General features: G+C 38.2%; 1 long non-coding RNA gene and 2 other non-coding genes across 7 annotated transcripts in view; all 3 read left to right on the top strand.

Annotated features, from left to right (window-relative positions):
- The window catches only part of LOC119591289, a 7,527-nt gene extending 2,307 nt beyond the window's left edge, over positions 1–5,220 (top strand). For 3 of the 5 annotated variants that reach the window (XR_005230336.1, XR_005230334.1, XR_005230331.1), the window contains exons 2-10: positions 1,006–1,072; positions 1,573–1,622; positions 2,978–3,030; positions 3,263–3,321; positions 3,662–3,731; positions 3,905–3,947; positions 4,388–4,444; positions 4,640–4,704; positions 5,170–5,220. This is a non-coding gene — a long non-coding RNA (uncharacterized LOC119591289). Of the gene's footprint in view, positions 1–513; positions 570–1,005; positions 1,073–1,572; positions 1,623–2,977; positions 3,031–3,262; positions 3,322–3,661; positions 3,732–3,904; positions 3,948–4,387; positions 4,445–4,639; positions 4,705–5,169 lie in introns of all 5 variants that reach the window. The other 2 variants (XR_005230333.1, XR_005230332.1) reach the window with 2 other exon arrangements.
- LOC119597972 lies at positions 386–455 on the top strand. The gene has a single exon (XR_005230941.1). It is a non-coding gene; the product is annotated as a small nucleolar RNA SNORD18 (small nucleolar RNA).
- Positions 1,437–1,507, top strand: LOC119597977. Its single transcript, XR_005230942.1, has one exon. It is a non-coding gene; the product is annotated as a small nucleolar RNA SNORD18 (small nucleolar RNA).
- Positions 5,221–12,500: the final 7,280 nt, after the last annotated feature.

Here is a 12,500-nt window from a genome sequence, read left to right as displayed (position 1 = left end):
CTGTGCAGCAGTAAATGAGGCAAGGTTTAAGTTTTAATCATGCCAGTTAAGACTTAATTCTGCAGAAATGTCTTGATTAGATTTCACACGAGTGACTTGAGTGCCTTTTTTCAGTGTATATATTAAGTAATTAAGTATCAAGTATTAATACAAAAGTTTCAAGAGACATTAGTTGAACCATATGTTATTTACATACTATATTTTTTCGTTTTGTTGTAATCTTGATTAGATTTTGATAATTGAATCAGTTCTGTGAAAATTATGCAGTTCCTAAGACTAAAGTTCCTGCATGGTCCTCTTGGTAGGGAAAGTATATATTTCCTGGAATAATCCAATGCATTCTGGTTTCCAAGTGAATAACAGGTTTTTGGGTTGTATCAAATGTTTGCTATGATGAGTAAATCCTCTTGGTCCGTGTTTATGATCGAAATGATTCTGTTAAGAGGTCTGAGAAGAGTGTCTTAAAAGTATTGAATGCTATTTTGTTACACAATGATTTTTTCCTATTGGCAGAGGAGATTGGTCATGTTTATTTGATGAATGTCGGAAAACCCAGGAGTTTTTCAATGGTGAGTTCATATTAGCTTTCCATGTGCATTGGGTAAACTGACTATGGTATTGACTGAAACTGGTATTTAGATTGGTTTCTATCTTTTGGCCTCCTTTTATAAGAGTAAATATGGCACCCTTTTAATTTCAAGTAATTCCTAATTGGCTTGCAGAGATCTAGGCTGTTAATTACATGTGTACACATTTTTTTCTCATGAAATGGATATTGTTGACTGCCTTGCATTGGAACTTGTGGGTTATGACATTTTTTTTTTAATGGATTTTCTACCCATCGCCCATTGCATGAATTGAAAGTGGACATTAATTTTATCCATTTATTAAATGAATAGCTTAATTTCTGTTATGATGAGTAAGTCCTCTTAGTCCGTGTTTATGATCTAAGTGATTCTGCTAAAAAGTTCTAAAATAAGAACTTTGGAAATGTTTATTTTGCAGGAGCTGGTGTGGCTGCAATGTCAACATGACTTGTGTGAAAGGTGCCAGGAGTGGTTCTTCTATATAGGTAAGTCACACACACACACACACACACACACACACACACACACACACACACACACACACACACACACACACACACACACACACACACACACACACACACACACACACACACACACACACACACACACACACACGCACTCTCACACACCACGCACTCCTCACACCACCACTACCACCCACCACCACCACTCACTCACTCACTCACCCACCCACCCACTCACTCACTCACTCACTCACTCACTCACACACACACACACACACACACACACACACACACACACACACACACACACACACACACACACACACACACACACACACACACACACACACTCACTCACGCACTCATCTCTCCTCGGTAGTATCTAAAGTGATGAGTAAATCCTCTTGGTCCGTGTTTATGATCTAAATGATTCTGCTAAAGAGGTCTGATTACAACTTGGCAGATAGGCAAGGTATGATGGTCATTATTTATTAATTGAGTTTCCACTTACATTGCAGGAAACCGTTGACCTGATCTTGCTGTCAAAAGTTTAAGGATATTTGTTTTGGTAAGTTTTTCTTTGTTAGATGTATTAATCTTAACCTAGTGCCAATGGGCATGGCATGAATGTACATGCCATGCCCACTGTGAGTTTACTTTATTGATTTAACACATAGATAGCTACACTTGTACTAAGTCACCAATAAGCCAATTAAGATTACTGCTTGTCTCGGCTGTTTACCCTTTTCCTTGATTTACGAAAGTATTTTACATTATCTAATTTTGCTGTAACTAATGTCTATAACATTACAGTAATTATAATGTCTATAGTAAAAATAACATCATCAATATTCATAGCATTAGTAAAAAATACGTTTTTCCTGCCAATTCAAGGAAAAGTAAAATTAGGTAACGTCACAAGGTCTACTAATTGACTCCTGTGTGGCTAAGCATTAGCTTTTATGTGCAGAGACAATTCACAAAAGAAATAAAAAATAAAAAGTTAGCACAGCATTTTCCCCATTTTTTTATGCATTTTCCCCAGTGGCATGTGGTTAACCCAATGTCACCAGTAAAATGCTGTACCCATTTTAGATTTTTTTGTGAAATGTCTCTGCATATAGATGGCTCTGAAAGCGCTTTCCCACAAAGGAGTCAATTAGTTGATGTTGTAACCATACCTGATGATGATGATGATGATGATGATGATGATGATGATAATAATTTTTTTTTTCTTTTTCTTTTTCTTTTTTTTTACTAATGCTGTGAATATCAGTAGTGATATTTTTAATATAGACATAATTACTATAATGTTATTGACATTAGTAACAGCAATATAACCTAAAATATTTTTGAAAATCAAAAGGTGAGACAGGTAGTACTCTTAATTGGCTCATTGGTGACTTAGTACAAGCGTAGCCATCTATGTGTAAGAACAATCAGTAAAGTAAACTCAGTGAGCATGGTATGTACATGCATGCAATACCTGTCAGTTTTGGGTTAAAGTGAAGAACAATGGTATTGATTTAGATACTTTGTTTGTTGAGCATTTATTATAAATCCAATCTCATCTTAATTTGGTAAAGTAACCAAGATATATTTGACAGGAATTGTCCTTTTGATGTCTATATATTTAAACTAATTGATATCAGATTACCCTATTTAATATGCAATTTTGTTTTCAGCATTTTGTATTCCCAGGGAACATTGTTTTTTTTGTTTTTTTTTTGTTGTTGTTGTTGTTGTTGTTGTTGTTGTTGTTGTTGTTGTTGTTGTCAGGAAGCTAGATCAAAATTCAAGTTATTTATTGAGGATTTGTTCTCATTAACTGGTCTTCAGGTGTATGACGGAATATTTGATCACAGACCATAGCTGATTTTGGACATTAAATTCCATGTTAAATATGTTATTTTACTTTTTCAGGTATTTGGTTTCAAGACCAATATCAACCAGTGGAATGTGGACATGGCGTGAAGGTAAATATTGCTTCTGTACTAGATAATCTTTAAATTATTAAATGTGGCATATTTTGTAAAGGACAAAACTTTTTTTCTTCTGTTTCTTATTTTTTAAAGGACAAAACTTTTTTTTTTTTTTTTTTTCAGAGCATTGGGTTATGAAAACTGGTTAATTTTTGACACCTGAAATATGTTTTGTAGGGAGTATCTTCAGGGAATTTATTGCAAAATTTTATTTGTATTTTTTCAGATGGGATGAAAGGAAATATGCAAACAGAATTGGCACAATATATCTAAAATAAACCTAAAGTAAGATCTTGATAGGTTTCATAAAGTAGAATCTTCTCAGTTTTCCTGTTTAGGAAATATATTGTATTTTCATGTTTGAAATTTTGGGTTAAAGTAGATGGAGTGTTGATATGGAAACTGATTATATTTCATATAAACCTACTAAAATCAAATTTGTTTTGATAATGGATAACATAATCGTATTTCAAGGTGACTTTGTGCAACAGCATTTGTGATAAGTAAATCCTCTTGGTCCGTGTTTATGATATTAATGATTCTCCTTAGAGGTCTCATTGTGTTTGAAAGATAATATGATTGCAAAGTTTTATGCATGTACTGAAGTGCAGTTTTATTTTGCAAGAATCTTTTGAAGCTTTGATGATGCCAACATGAGCTTAAATGCAAGGTGTCCAGGGCCTGTGGTCAAATTGGTAAGTTGCCGCTGCTTACAATTTTTCAGTCATTTCTGAAGTGCTGAGTAAATCCTCTTGGTCTGTGATTATGATCTAAATGATTCTGTTAAGAGGTCTGAAACTGAAAGAGTATAGATGCATTATAAATTGCTAATAATTGGTTATTAATGAATTGCCTTTTTCTTTCACAGAAGCACATGGCTTGTCAAGATGGGAAGTTTAACTTTTGCTTTGGTAAGTCTTTCTTGTATATTAGTGTTGGGTAAACTTCTATATATAAATAATTTTTTTTATTAAGTTCAACTTTTTTGCATGTCTATAAAGCCATTTAATGTTTTAGACATAAAACTTGTCATACTGCAATATGAAACTAAAAAGTATGTACTTTTTGTGACAGAAAGCTAAGTATCCATATTTAAACTTAAATATTGTGGTTTATAGAAACATCTACCATGGTTGATACAAGTTTGTTTTTGGCATTCTGTATCTCCAAGGTAGCATTCTTGTTTCTTTGGTCGTAAGGACACTAGATCAAAATTCAGGCTAATTATCATTGGAGATTAGCTCCTTAGCTGGTCTTCAGGTTTATGCCAGAACACCCGATTAAGCACATTCTTGCTCATCTTGACACTGAGTTGCATATTAGAAAAATGTGACAAATATTATTTTTCCAGGTATTTGGAGATCACAAGCTGATGGTATTGGCCAGTGATCATGAATGTGGAGTAAAGGTAAGATCTCATTTTTATATTGGATATAAACTTCAAATTACATTATAAAGTGATTGTGTACAAGATGAAAACCATTTTTTCAGAGCATTGGGTTATGAAAACCATGATTATGTTTTGACATCTGAAATACTTTTGTAGGATTTCTCTCTGTGAATCTGGCTTGAGTCTAAACTTGTTATTTCTTCCTTTTTCCAGATGAATTGAAAGAAAATAAGCAGGCAGAGTTGGTATTTGCACTCAACCAACAAAAGTGTAGCAAGGTATATGATTTTAGCAATGTTTTTCTTTTTTCTGGTAGCATCTTTGCAGTTATTCTTGTGAATAGCACAAGATTATAAATTCAGTTGATTATTAAGAGCATTTGGATATAACTGTGATTATACTGACAGTTTAAGAAGTAAATTTCTCCTTCAGTTGCAGAGGTGAATTATGCTTTAATGTTAAGAGGACTTAGTTGCCAATTAATGGTTGACAAGCATGTTATAAAAATTCTCCCATGTTTTCTTGTCTAATTTTGATAATCCCTGAAAGCATTTCATCTCGATCACTCTGTCCCCAAAATCTTCACATGATGAAAACCTTTCTTCAGAGCATTGGGTTATGATAACCATGATTAATTTTTGACACCTGAGAGAGAATGCAGTTGAAATAGATTGCAACAGATATGAATAATTCTGATTTTTCTCTTTTTCTTTTTTTTTTTTTTTTTTTTCTTCTTTTTTCAGGATGGTCCAGAATTAGCCATCAGTGATTACAAATAAACATTGATTTGATTATCCATTTATCTTTTTATCCTTTTTACATGTATAGAGAAATTTGTAAAAGCATTAATTGTGAAAGATCCTAAATGTTTTCCGATATGAAATAAAACCTCTTGGAATCACTTCAAGGGAACAAAAATAACGGCAAAGGTGACATTGTAGCTATTGCACTGTGGTTTGATATTTAATGATCTGATTTTGTCAAAGAATGTAATAACTTTTATTTGTATTATTGATGGGTCTGAAAAAAAATTGCTCTTTTTGGGATCTTCAAAGTAAGAAACCTTTTGTCATGTTAGTTTAATCCTAAGGGCAAGTAAGTGCAACCAGCTTTACTGAAAAGATCGAAGCTATCCACACAACGGTCAGAGATAGCATGGCCAAAACTTTTACCAGGGAGAGCGGGAGAGCACCGTCCAGAGCTGATCGGCAGTAGAGGTTGTCAGGACTTGGTTTGGGGCAGTTTACCCAGAAACTAGAACGGCCAGTTTGCTGACTATTACATAGTTCATGCCCACCAATTTTGTAAATAATTAAAAGTACCCTTTATGACTGGAGACCTAATTTAATGTGAAACCAAATATGAGGACTTCACTTGGTAACTGGAATTGCAGAAATGAATTCCTCTGTGTTAGTGTTAGGGTTGGAAAGTTATGTCCCCAGCTGTTCAAGACCTTCAAATAGCAGTTCAAAGTTACAGAAATGTTAGGGTTTGATCATGTGGGCAGGGCTTATGGGAGCTTGCAGAGACCCAAGACAGTTCTTAATCTTTTGAGTGACACTACTACCAGATACGATATCCAACATTATGAATATTAGTACTGCCAATCAGACTGAAAGAGGGCAACTTGAATTGATATCGCCAAACTTGAAATATTAAGAATTCTAAAATTCATCAGATAAGGAGGGAGAAGGTGTTAGTCCAAGAGCTGACTAGTTAGACCACACCAAGTAATTAACGATATGACCCCCCTGGTCCCTTGCCCATTGTGTTAGGGGGGGGAGGACTCAACTAAGGTTGCACGGTCTTCCCCTTTTCTTTTCTTATCTTCCCAACCCTTCCCCTGCCCAACTGAAAGGATGAAAGGCTGACTTGTGCCAGTCATGAACAGCCTCAGGGAGCTATGGGCACAGTATTCCCTTGGTTAATTGTTTAGCCCTTACCCCCCATGGGGACCCTGAGGCATGGACCTTTTTATCTTCTCCAAATATTTAAGGCTTACCATGGCCAGTAATGAAGATTTTGTATCTTTATTAAGGGCATTAAGGCTTATCCCTATGTCAACTAGCTTCTCTGGATCTAATTCCTCTGGTTTACCGATCCCTGACTCTCCTCTGTTACTACACCTCCCTCCTCGATATGTGCTGTCAACTTGCCCCAACCCAAATCTTCTACCCAGATTATAACTTGACCTTCAAAAGACACTCCTTTCTCACTCACAGTATCCTCCTGCTCCCCACCTGCACAATCATTTTCTTCTACCTCCTTCTCCTCCTCCTCCGCCTCCCTTATGGCAACTCCTCAACTTTATTGCCCTCACCCCCACAACACTATCTCCCACACCACTCCCTCCTCCTCCCAACCTCGCTTCTCTACAATCCTTACTTTTACAATTCTTTTGAGTACTCTATTTAGTCCAGTTAAGAGGGACCAATTTTTCGTGATTTCCCCGAACAGCCCCTTATTCCGATGATACCCTCCTCTTTCAACAATGTCTCCAAAAACAAGTAGGCAAAGTTTCCTTCAGCAGTCGCCCCGGTCGCTCATGTCTTGTCACAGTTGCGTCCGAGTCTCGAGCCATTGCTCTTATCACCCCTGGTAGACCTCGCTGGCAAACCTATTCCTGCCCAATCCCACTCCACCCTGTAATAGATGTACTGGATCTGATTGCCCAGTATACGACAAAGATTGGTCAGACTGAAGACGGCCTACTTGCCTGCCTTGCTGATTACGATGCAGTATCAATATAGTGCTACACTATTTCCTCCAGAGGCCGCAATATTCCCAAGATTATCTTTCGTAGACATGACCTTCCCCATAAGGTCTAGATAGAGAATCCTGCCTTGTCATGACCATATGAACCCCAACCCCATCAATATCAGACATGTTGACTTTTAGGCTACTCTGCTAAGCACTGTCGCTTCACAGCTCCCTACCCTCTATGTGCTCAACCTGGTCATGACCGTTCAAACTGCTCAGCACAGTCACGTACATGTGCCAATTGCAGTGGTTCCCATAATGTATTTTATAGGGGCTGCCCTGCCTCAAGATTGAGTCTGAGGTAGCAGTTCTCAGATACAAACTTGGCCTCACTCTACGAAAGGCCAGACAAGGAGCACGCCGACGTGGTTTTTCAGTCACTCCCTATTCCAGTACCATCCTTCACTCCACGCCTATAACCTCTACCCAAGTAGTCTCTACATCTTCCTCAGTTTCCACCTCAACTTCCCTCATCTCCCAGTCAAATCCCTTTTCCATTCTCAATCCAGATACTCCAATATCCACATTTCTATATCTCTCCTACTCCTCGCCTCACCTATCCACCAGACAATCCAAACGTTCCACCCCATCTACCACATCTCATCCCACATCCACAACCCGTCAGAGGCCTATTTTCTCTTCACCTCCTCATAAAAAAATCTTTTGTTTCCCAAACCTCCTCACCCAAGTCTTCTCCAGAAACCCCTGAGAACATTAAAAAACTTCCAAAGCACGATCCAAGAGATTGTTCCTCTCTCTCATCCATCCTCCATTTTCCTTACCCCGATTCCGGCTACATTCAAAGTGACTGCCGACATTCATCCTCCTCCTCCTCATATTCCCCCAACCTTCCTTCCTCCTATAACATCATCTACACAGTCTCTGCAGTCTGGCGGCGGATCCATAAACTATCAGGAAAACATTCTCCTCATCCTGCCTCCGTCCTGCCAATTTTAGCCGCTTTCACCTTTCTCCTCTCTTCCGCACTCCCATCTCCATCTCCCTCTCCTCTACAGAATCTTACACTGCAGCTTTTTCTTCTTCTGAAATCTCTTATGCACTACAGTCATGCCGCAATGCCCTTGAAGGCCCAGAAGGTATACATTACCATATGTTACGACACCTTCCACCTACCTTCTTGTCCTTCCTTCTATCAATATTCAATAACGTACAGACAACCGGAAACTTCCCTCTCCACTGGCGTGAAGCCCTTGTACTACCTTTCTTAAAATCAAACAGACCTGGTACCCTTCCACAAGACTACCGTCCCATAACACTCACAATCTGCTTATACAAATTACTAGAAAGGATAGTTAACATCCGGCTAATGTGGTGCCTCGAATACCACAACCTTACCTCTCCAACCCCCTAATCCCTTGCTCGTTGTTGTCGTGGTGGGGCTTAGGAGACGGGAACTGAGGCCCAATGTGGAGGATCACCCCTACCTTGGTCCTCAGCCCTCGCCTCCACTAATTTTGCATGGTCTTTTCTTCTTTCCTTTTCCTTTTCTTCATCCCCTTGTTCTGTCCAATTATCCTAATCGTTAATTATACTTTATCATAATACTCCATACTCCCTTAATTCCTTCCCCTTCTAACAACTTTTACCTCTTACCGTAGCCGATCAGCTCCCCGTCTCTACCCTTTTAACTACCATACTACCCTCTAGTGCTGTTCAACCTGTAACTTTACCCTAATCATTAACTCATTCCTAACCCCTTTTATTACTATACTTTACCATAGCACCATATGACCTTTGATGTCATATAGCACTTCCTTACCTGGGGGCCTTTGCTCCCAAGTATCACGCTATCAATATATTTTGAATACGTCGCTAATGACCCTAGATGTTGACGCGGCAGAATTTTTTCAATAAATGAAATGAATCCGCTAAATCGCAAGACGGAGGTATAGCAAGGGACAAGTTGGCTCTAAATATAAGAGCCTATGGCAACACCGAAGGTCTGGCAGTAGAATTGGTTCCCAAAATGGGCGGTGGAAAAATCTGGGGGTCGGCGAGGCAAAAGGGGGCGACAGCTGAAACTGTTAAATGAATTTGTTTACTAAATTAGGCTTTATTTGTGAAATACATCGTGTTTAATCTTGTATTTAATTTAAAGCATACCTAAAAAGGTGTGTTCGCATGTGTTTATTGGGGGGGAGGGCTAAGAATCCACCTGGAAACCAAGGGAGCACCAGCCTTCGACAAGTGGTTCCCAACTTTCCCCTTGGCTTCCACTTGGATTCCTAGCGCCCCTCCCCCCTCATACACACATGCGAACACGCTTTTTATCTTGGCATGCTTCAAAATGAAAACAAAATCAAATACACGGATGTATTTCACAAATAAAACCCAATTTAGTAAGCTAATTTAATCAGTAATTCTATCTATCGACCCCTACCGCCATCACAGATCTTTCCACCACCCCCAGGGGAGCAATACCGCCCACTTTGGAAGCAATGCTTTAGACGACTCAGCTGAAGAAGTACTTCGGTGGGGGGGGGGGGGTAGAGGGAGACAAAACTTCTCCGGGAGCGAGCGTCCTCTTACAGTAAGTGAGGACGCCATCAAGATGCAAGTGAACTGGGAGTCAACATCCAATCTCATCATGGTCGCAGACGAGACACCGCGAACACGGTCGATGACGTTCCGAGAATGACGGGAGAGTAAATGCACAGAAAAAAAAGAGTGAGGGTCTGCGTTACCAGGAAGCAAGATGGTCGGTCCCAAAGTCCCGGGAGGAGATAACGGGGCGCGTAGGCACGTCTGGCAGCGGCTTACTGACCACAAATAACCCACTGAAACGAGAAAAGGGGGAGAGTTGATAACCCTAAACCATTGCAGAGTTCGCACCAGGGAAAGACAATGCAAAATGTTGCAGGCGACAGTGGAAGATGGTGTTCTCGGGTGTCGCTGCCCGGGGAAACGTATGTGTATGGTCCGTCCTGCACCTCCTTTCTGCAGGTAGGAAGCACGGCCAGGGATCCTCACCGGGTTGCTGGTGTCAGAGGGCAAAATAGCGCCATCCCCTCCCGCACCTGTGAGAAATGCGCCTCGGAAATACCAGTTTCTTTTCTTTCTTTTTCTTCTTCCTCGTCTTCTTATTTTCTTCTTTCTTCTTCTTCTTTTCTTCTTCCTTCTTCTTCTTCTTCTTCTTCTTCTCTTTCTTTATTATTATTATTATTATTATTATTATTATTATTATTCCCTGTCTGGTCTTTGAATTAAAATTATGATACGGTCACTATTTCAAAACCTTATTTAGCATATACTGAGGATATATATGGACTGATTGATGACCTACCCTATTAAAAACGTTCCAAAATCTCCAATTCTGACATTACATATCTAAAAAAAGAAAAATCTACGCACACACACACACTCACTTATGTTACGGTTTTGTGTTTTCTTGGGTTTGTAATAAAAAGTACAGAACATAACTCTTAAGTTTGTTATTCTCCCTTTAGCTTGTGTAAAAGAGAAATTATTTGGAGCAAAAAATTAATAAATATAGTTGACTTGAGTAGTTTGAATATGAAACTTATAGGTATTGTGTATATAGTGCTCGTAAACATCAACATATGAAGACGCGTTGTTGCTAGCTTACAGCAAACATTTACAGAATACATTTACAGTACACATTGCAAGCCAGCACAAGTCAGTGCCGGTATAGAGATGGTGACTCGATAAAAAAAAACACCGGGCGGAAGGCAACGGCAAACCACCGCTCTAAATTGCCAAGAAAATCATGGAAATCCGTGATCGCCAACGTCCTTGTGGGACAGGGCACTTGAAAAAAAAAATGCATTGTATACGCTGTCCCCTACACATAGCATTCATGGAAATCGTCAGTGCACATAAATGGCAAATTAAATGACTTAATAAACTTCTTTCTAAGCAATTTTTATTTTATTTTTCTTTCTCTTTTTTCTCCAAAACGATTTACACTCTTCGTCAGCATTATTATTTAATTTGATTTTTTTTTACGATTTAAATTTTTTTTTTTTTTTTTCTTTTTCTTTCTTTTTTCCAAGCGATTTACACTCTTTAACAGCAAATTTGTCTCTATTTTTTTTCAAAAACGATTTACACTCTTTGTCAGCAAATTTACTTCTCTTTTCATTTCAAAACGATTTACACCTTTTCTCAATATATTTCTTTTTCTCTCCCTTTTTCGAGACAAGAACGCTGTTTCCTTTTTTTTTTTAGATGACCGCGTCTTACCCTCGGCTCCTCACAGCTCACTTGATAACCTTGAATTTTGCAACAACATTTTCGAGCACGATGTTGAGTGAGTTGTGTTGTTATTCATGTGTTTATTCATCATTAAATACAAGAATGTATATGGCATTTTTTTTTCTTTCTTTTTGTATAGGAAGTCATATTCTTGAAGTTAGTTATGATAAAATATATAAAAATATGTATGATAAAATATGGAAGTTAGTGCGGGACTTGTTTGCTGCGTAATGTGTTAGGGATTGGAGCTATGCAAGTTTTAGAGAATATTTAAGAATGTTTTAAAGAATATTTCCAGTTTCGTCGTTACATCTAATGAAAATAAATCGATAAAATAGTTTGCTAGTCGTTTCCTTGTCTGTCTCTGGAATGCTAAACGTGGAAATTCATCCGCGGATAAAGTGAAAACCGGCAACTCTTTTTGGCGTAGCGGAAACCAAAATGTATTGAGTACATTTATTTAAAAAAAAAAATAGTTGCGTAAAACCATTTACACGTACCATAAATAAATAGAAATGATCATCAAATGCCAATCATCCCTCCAGAATTTTAAAAAATAATATTAATAATCTCAAATCTTTACATCAAAGAAGAAAAGGTATGAAAAAAAAAGTTAAAAGCAGTGACCCACACGCTTGGTTGCTGAAAACTATGGTTAGTCTTCATCGTAACGCCAAGGGGAGAAAACCTACGCCTGACGCTCTTGCTGTTCTTGCTGTTGTATGAAAATCTCGTCGTGGTGAGTCAAGAAGTACAGGAAACTCTATATAGTGCCAGTGGTTCGTTTCAACCTTCAACCATTCCTGTGGTTCATTCAAAATGCGGTGCGATTTGTGCTAATTAAATCTTCTTCATCTTCTTCTCCTGTCTCCTTATCCTAATCGTTAACTCATATTTTCACCCTTTTCGCCGCAATACCATTATTTGTGACTTTTACCCTCTTAAGCCTCACTCAAACGCTACTATTTTGTATACGTCTCTAATGACCTCAGATGTTGAAAATGTTCAATAAATAAATAGAAAAATTTTCTTACCGACGGAGTGGCTGTGCTTGGCTGTTGCGCCACTTTTTCGCTAA

This window comes from Penaeus monodon, chromosome 3 (genome assembly GCF_015228065.2).
Source record: "Penaeus monodon isolate SGIC_2016 chromosome 3, NSTDA_Pmon_1, whole genome shotgun sequence".
Classification (NCBI taxonomy): Eukaryota; Metazoa; Arthropoda; class Malacostraca; order Decapoda; family Penaeidae; genus Penaeus; species Penaeus monodon.
This window is presented reverse-complemented; position numbering and strand designations above follow the sequence as displayed.